Genomic DNA, 7,648 nt, shown 5'->3' with positions numbered 1-7,648 from the left:
CATTATGTGATTGTCTTATCATTTTAAATCATTCACTAATCGAGCAGTCGCTCGGCAACAGCTACAGTTAGCAAATAATGTTGCGAGAATGTAAAAGGTGAACGACCTGTGACGTAACTTGTTTATTGTCGAAGTGCCGTCAGAGATGCAGTGAGTTATTGACTTTGAAAACCGCGGCGCGAAAAACAGACAGAAGAAGAACACTTTTACACATTTTTTTTTTTTTTTTGAGGTACGAGATATTCTCGATGAACAGTTACTCATTCTTCTCTTGTCTCTTGTGTCGGACACGCATGTCTTGCCGCCGTATTATTATCGTTAAAAATAATATTGTTTTTGTGATAAGTGAATGTGTAATACTAAAAGTGCCTAGCAGTAGATTTATTGTGTGACGTGTATGTGAAAACGTCGAAGGAATTGTTTTCATTAAGAGAAGTTCCAGTCAAAACGACATCCATGTTAAATCCTTCATTGCAGTGTAAGTTCGTCTATTAATTGCCATAAATTCAGAGTTAAATGGAACTGGTGTATGGACTACTCATTTACTATAGAATCTATGTCTCACTTCTTCATGAAATTATTTAATTTTCTATATGTTTCTGCCAAATAGAGAGTTCACAGTCACGAATTCTTTCGTCGAGTTCGGACGGAAGTTGCATGCGGCAAAATACTTTCTCCGCGCCATACTCTACTGATAAATGCATGATAAACTACGGTCCCTTAGGAAATTCATGTTGAGCTATCCAAAATAATTATATTTTGAATAGGCATTTACTCTCCTCTGCAGTGCAACTTCCGACTGATCAGACGATCCAACAAGAAACAGCCGCAAATGGTCGGCGTTCGCAAATATGTTTCCACCGCTGATTATAGCTGTATGTTACAGCACAAAAGTAAACATATTGTTATAATTAGCGACTACGAATGGGGACATTTATAACTGTATGTTTATGTATACTCATTATGTAAACATATCGTTATAACCCTCACAACACCCCCACAACGACCCCATTAAGTTTTATTTACATTCCCTCCGCAAACATGCCTTCACCCTAGCCAGATTACGCTCACATATTTTATTTCCTCAGGCTTGTCTGACATTTGGCATAACCCCCAAAGGCCTCACACTTAAAGTTCCCATCTCTGGCTGCAACCCTTCTTTCCATCAGTCCCTATACCAGTTCCAAACTGAACAATCCATTGCCCTCACCCACCTAATCCTTCACCTACACATCAACTCAGCCAATGAACACACCCGTCAACTCCTATCCTTAATAAAAGTCCTCAATCTTTCCTCTCCCACATCCACACCGGCTATTCAGAGCATCCTCCTACAGGCCAACCGCCAATTAGAACAGCATGCCACCCTTCACCTCAAAAAACTATCCAATCTCCTGGTTTCCCACCTCCGGAAAGGCAACTCACTCACCCTTCACAACCTTTCCAGCAAACCTCAACCACCTCTCATTGCACACAAACCCAGTCTCTCCCATCTACTCAATCTCCCACTTCCAGCTCCACTCCCTCCAAAACCTCAAAATTCCGATCAACACAATCTGGCACCACAACACCCTAATTCAGTAGTTAACCTTTCCTCCAAACCTCTCTCCCAATCCGAAACATCTGTCCTATCCAAAGGCCTCACCTTCAGCCCCACTCCCAGATTCAACCAAACAGCCCTCATCAAAGATTTACTGTCCTACACTCGTACTCTCTGCTGGAAGTATCACTTTGCCACGAAGAAAAATGATCCTAATCCTACCCCTAATGATCCAACTCCCCAAGACACTATCCAAATTGAACCCTGCCTGGAACTGTTCCGTCCTCCGTCACAGCGGGACCCACCTCCTCTTCCTCAAAATCACCCTCTCCAAACCTTCCAGGAATTTCTGACTTCCAGCCTTGCCTCTCAATCCTTCTTAAAAAACCTTAATCCTACTCCCATCATCACCACTGCTGAAGCCCAGGCTATCCGTGATCTGAAGGCTGACCGGTCCATCGTCATTCTTCCGGCGGACAAGGGTTCCACAACCGTGGTACTTGATCGTCGGGAGTATGTGGCTGAGGGACTGCGTCAGCTTTCAGACAACACCACATACAAAGTTTGCCAAGGTAATCCCATTCCTGATGTCCAGGCAGAGCTTCAAGGAATCCTCAGAACCTTAGGCCCCCTACAAAACCTTTCACCTGACTCTATCAACCTCCTGACCCCACCGACACCCCGCACCCCTACCTTCTACCTTCTTCCTAAAATTCACAAACCCAATCATCCCGGCCGCCCCATTGTAGCTGGTTACCAAGCCCCCACAGAACGTATCTCTGCTTACATAGATCAACACCTTCAACCCATTACATGCAGTCTCCCATCCTTCATCAAAGACACCAACCACTTTCTCGAACGCCTGGAATCCTTACCCAATCCGTTACCCCCAGAAACCATCCTTGTAACCATTGATGCCACTTCCTTATACACAAATATCCCGCACGTCCAGGGCCTCGCTGCGATGGAGCACTTCCTTTCATGCCAATCACCTGCCACCCTACCTAAAACCTCTTTCCTCATTACCTTAGCCAGCTTCATCCTGACCCACAACTTCTTCACTTTTGAAAACCAGACATACCAACAATTAAAGGGAACAGCCATGGGTACCAGGATGGCCCCCTCATGCGCCAACCTATTCATGGGTCGCTTAGAGGAAGCCTTCTTGGTTACCCAGGCCTGCCAACCCAAAGTTTGGTACAGATTTATTGATGACATCTTCATGATCTGGACTCACAGTGAAGAAGAACTCCAGAATTTCCTCTCCAACCTCAACTCCTTTGGTTCCATCAGATTCACCTGGTCCTACTCCAAATCCCATGCCACTTTCTTTGATGTTGACCTTCACCTGTCCAATGGCCAGCTTCACACGTCCGTCCACATCAAACCCACCAACAAGCAACAGTACCTCCATTACGACAGCTGCCACCCATTCCACATCAAACGGTCCCTTCCCTACAGCCTAGGTCTTCGTGGCAAACGAATCTGCTCCAGTCCGGAATCCCTGAAGCATTACACCAACAACCTGACAACAGCTTTCGCATCCCGCAACTACCCTCCCGACCTGGTACAGAAGCAAATAACCAGAGCCACTTCCTCATCCTCTCAAACCCAGAACCTCCCACAGAAGAACCACAAAAGTGCCCCACTTGTGACAGGATACTTTCCGGGACTGGATCCGATTCTGAATGTGGCTCTCCAGCAGGGATACGACTTCCTCAAATCCTGCCCTGAAATGAGATCCATCCTTCATGAAATCCTCTCCACTCCATCAAGAGTGTCTTTCCGCCGTCCACCTAACCTACGTAACCTCTTAGTTCATCCCTATGAAATCCCCAAACCCCCTTCCCTACCCTCTGGCTCCTACCCTTGTAACCGCCCCCGGTGTAAAACCTGTCCCATGCACCCTCCCACCACCACCTACTCCAGTCCTGTAACCCGGAAGGTGTACACAATCAAAGGCAGAGCCACGTGTGAAAGCACCCACGTGATCTACCAACTGACCTGCCTACACTGTGATGCATTCTATGTGGGAATGACCAGCAACAAACTGTCCATTCGCATGAATGGACACAGGCAGACAGTGTTTGTTGGTAATGAGGATCACCCTGTGGCTAAACATGCCTTGGTGCACGACCAGCACATCTTGGCGCAGTGTTACACCGTCCGGGTTATCTGGATACTTCCCACTAACACCAAACTATCCAAACTCCGGAGATGGGAACTTGCTCTTCAATATATCCTCTCTTCCCGTTATCCACCAGGCCTCAATCTCCGCTAATTTCAAGTTGCCGCCACTCATACCTCACCTGTCATTCCACAACATCTTTGCCTCTGCACTTCTGCCTCGACTGACATCTCTGCCCAAACTCGTCTTTAAATATGTCTGCTTGTGTCTGTATATGTGTGGATGGATATGTGTGTGTGTACGAGTGTATACCCGTCCTTTTTTCCCCCTAAGGTAAGTCTTTCTGCTCCCGGGACTGGAATGACTCCTTACCCTCTCCCTTAAAACCCACATCCTTTCGTCTTTCCCTCTCCTTCCCTCTTTCTTGATGAGGCAACAGTTTGTTGCGAAAGCTTGAATTTTGTGTGTATGTTTGTGTTCGTTTGTGTGTCTGTCGACCTGCCAGCACTTTCATTTGGTAAGTCACATCATCTTTGTTTTTAGGTATATTTTTCCTTCGTGGAATGTTTCCTTCTATTATAACTATATATATATATATATATATATATATATATATATATATATATATATATATATATATATATAGTGGGACATCCTTCCCCTTCTGTCCTGCTTTCCCTAAACTTCTTTGGTTTGCTGATTCCACCTTTGGATTCATAAACTGTGTTGGATTTGTTGTTGACAACAGGTATGGTCAGCCTATGAATAGTTTACAACATTCTGCATTCTCTGAAAGTTCATTGAAAAATTTAGAAATTAATATATTTAGAAACAAAAATGCTTTTTGCAAAATGTTTGGTGTGTGTGTGTGTGTGTGTGTGTGTGTGTGTGTGTGTGTGTGTGTGGATGGGGGGGGAGGGGGGGGGTGTATGAGCCCATGTCCCCCACCCCCCGCTGCCAACACTGGAACTGCATTTGTATGCAACTAAGGTATTTGGCTTGTTGACAGTTAATTCACCTGTATTCATGATGGCTTAGGTTGTGAGCGGGCAGAAATAAACTGCCTCATTGTGTGTGCCTTCATACATAAATTTACAGGAAGATATAAATGAAAAAGGCTGCCTCCACACCTGAGTGACCAGTGAAGGTGGCTGCCATGCAGCACGCGGAGGACATCAGTTTGATTTGCGGTCCTGCTAAGTATTTTTCTTTGGTGAGAGGTCAGGTATAGAGTGCAGTCAGCCTCATGATACCATTTGATAAGCTACTTGAATGAGAAATAGTGGTTCCATGATCTGAAAAGTTGGCAAAATGGCTGGGAGAGTATTGTGCTGAACACATGCCCCTTCATACCATATCTGCATGGCACCCCAAGACAGAGGATGAAACGGCAATCAGTTGCCATTGCTTGGACGAGGAGCTTGTTTTTATAAATGAAAAGCCTGTGCATAAATTTCTGTATCTTATGTTGTTCCTTGGATACTAAATGGATGATGATTCTTCTTAGTATCGAGGGATCTGTCTCTGTGACAGATAAAAGGTTCCTTGCTTGTTTGTGTAACAAATTTTGCTTCTTGTCTTTAAAGCATTTTTACACAGGCAGATCCCAGATACTAATAACATAGACATAATAAAGAGTCTGTTGCAGTTAGTGAAAAATCCTCTGCAAAGCAACTGCAGTAGCCTTAACCAAGGATTCACTCCCTCTGTTAAGGGTATTGAGGCAGGTCAGTTCACACACTGGTAGTGTTAATGTAAATATTCCTAAGTTGGTGGTGGTGGTGGGGGGGGAGAGAAGATACCAAAATAAGTATCATTCCATGTTTGTGTCATCCAGCTTCTCACCTTTCCTCACTTTCCACTTGATAATATGTTATCACACTCGCGCTCTGTTTCATATGTCTGTCCATAATCAACTTGTGGAAAAAGATTAATTTTCAACATTTAATTTTACTATAAGATTTATCTTTAGAATAAGTGAGAATACTTCATTCACAAAATTTGTAAAATATAGCATTTCATGTAACAGGCTGGAGCAAATTATTATCAATTTCATAAAACTCTATGTAGCTCCAGTACAAGATGGGTAATTTATCATTAACAGTTATTGCCCAGTGGGCTGTAACTATTCTGACATGAAGACAGAAGGAGCACATTGAATTCAAATTTGGAAGGAGTAGGTTTCAGATGCTGAAATGGGCACCGTGTTTACAGTAACAGTGTTAAGCAGTTCCTCATACCAGAACATTTTGAAATTATGTCCAGCTGGCCTATAAAAAGATCAGTGTGATACTATTAACCTAACTTTTTAATTATTTGATTTCTTGCTCTTCTACTCACAATTACAGGGTGTTTGCATATATGTCAGACTAATATAAGATGTTGAGAATTTTGAAACACATTCTAAGAAAACGTCTTAGAGGTGGTCTCAAGAGCAAAGAAAGGAAAAAAAAGGGGGGGAATGTTAATTGTTGGAAGTAATAAGGTGGAGGCTGAAGAAACTTGTTGGGCTATTCAGATGTCTCCTGGTTTGCCGATCAGCTTCAGTCTTGTTCCCAAGCTGTAAAGGAAGTTCCTGGCATTCTTTCTGAAACATGGTTTCAATCTGTCTAGATTTTTCATGAGTGTGTACAATCTGTTGTATTGAAAGTTTAATTGTGGAGGGAGTTAAGGAGAAACAAAATAATCTTTCCGATCACTTCTAAGTAAAATACATATTTTACTGACAATTTTTTACATTTTATTTTTTCACATACAAAAATATATATTAAAATTTAAATCAAGAATTTTGACAGTACGTGTACATGATGATATAAATACGTTAATTATAAAACAAAGTGAAATGTGAAAAGAATGGTTCAAAACCGGGATTCAAGCAATAGTTCATTCCATATAAATATGTTTGAGTTTCCAACTTAACAAAATACTGAAAGTCAACACTACAATCAATTAACATAATCAGAAATCACAACCAGTGTGGTGAAGCAATATATACCACCACCATTTATCAATTTGCAACGAAACAAATAGGCCTTAAAATTCATCTGTTTATATACATTGTTTTGTTTTTAAAAATTTTACAACAATCATACATTCAAAACAAGCAACGATTCAATTAGGATCACATTATTTAACAAGCACAATTTTCTGAGCAGTAAAATAGAATGCATTTTGTTCTGAATAGTGAATCACAGAAAAAGGAGCATAAATATTTATAATATATACAGCGTACTCAAATTCTTCCTGAAATGTGAGTGAGGCATTTGTAATTATAATTCAAAGTACATTATGCTTACAAAAATATTTTTGTGATGTTTGCGGTTTAGAAAAACACTTTCCATTTTATTAGCTCTTCTGGATTTAATATTGTCTACAATATAACATCAAACAGTCTTTATTCAGTTGCAGGTACCACAATAATGCAATTCTCTCTCGTGTTGCAGAGAGACTGCAGATACCATACTGGAAAGTGAGGCCACTGCATTTAAAATCCAAAAACTCAACAAGTAGCTGCATATTTTTGCAGAAGCATAAAAATATCTGCTGCATTTGGTGCACCAGAGAACACACATTCTTACATTCTCAAGCCTATAAGATTAAAATATTTTTAAAACTCTGCACTGCTTTGCCAAAAGCATAGCAGAAAAATAGTTTGGACATCAATATTTTGAGTTAACCCAAGTCAAATTTTTATAGCTCCTTCTCAAAAAATTTTTACATGTCGTTGTAAATATGTACTCAATTCTATATAAAAATGCTGCAAAGTATGATTAATCCTCAGCAGGTTATACCCAAAATTGCTCATGGTGGCGGTGTAACATCACATTAAGTTATGGACCTGAAAAGAATTGTGAATTTCAATGTGGAGTCTTGTCGGGCAATGAACTCAAGGTAGTGCAATGCTATCTTAAAACTAAAGACTAAATTCAGAATATTTCATTTCTTAAATATTTGTATGCATTGGACAAAAGCTTTCACAA

General features: G+C 41.2%; 1 protein-coding gene across 3 annotated transcripts in view; it reads right to left on the bottom strand.

Moving 5' to 3' along the window:
- Nucleotides 1-6,405: 6,405 nt before the first annotated feature.
- The window catches only part of LOC126094477 (DENN domain-containing protein Crag), a 322,685-nt gene continuing 321,442 nt past the window's right edge, over nt 6,406-7,648 (bottom strand). For all 3 annotated transcript variants that reach the window (XM_049908870.1, XM_049908869.1, XM_049908871.1), the window contains one exon: nt 6,406-7,506. The gene's annotated coding sequence lies outside the window, so the exon portion shown is untranslated. The remainder of the gene's footprint in view (nt 7,507-7,648) is intronic.

Source organism: Schistocerca cancellata, chromosome 8 (assembly GCF_023864275.1).
Source record: "Schistocerca cancellata isolate TAMUIC-IGC-003103 chromosome 8, iqSchCanc2.1, whole genome shotgun sequence".
NCBI lineage: Eukaryota > Metazoa > Arthropoda > Insecta > Orthoptera > Acrididae > Schistocerca > Schistocerca cancellata.
The sequence above is the reverse complement of the archived record's forward strand: the minus strand, read 5'-3'. Positions and strand labels throughout refer to the sequence as shown.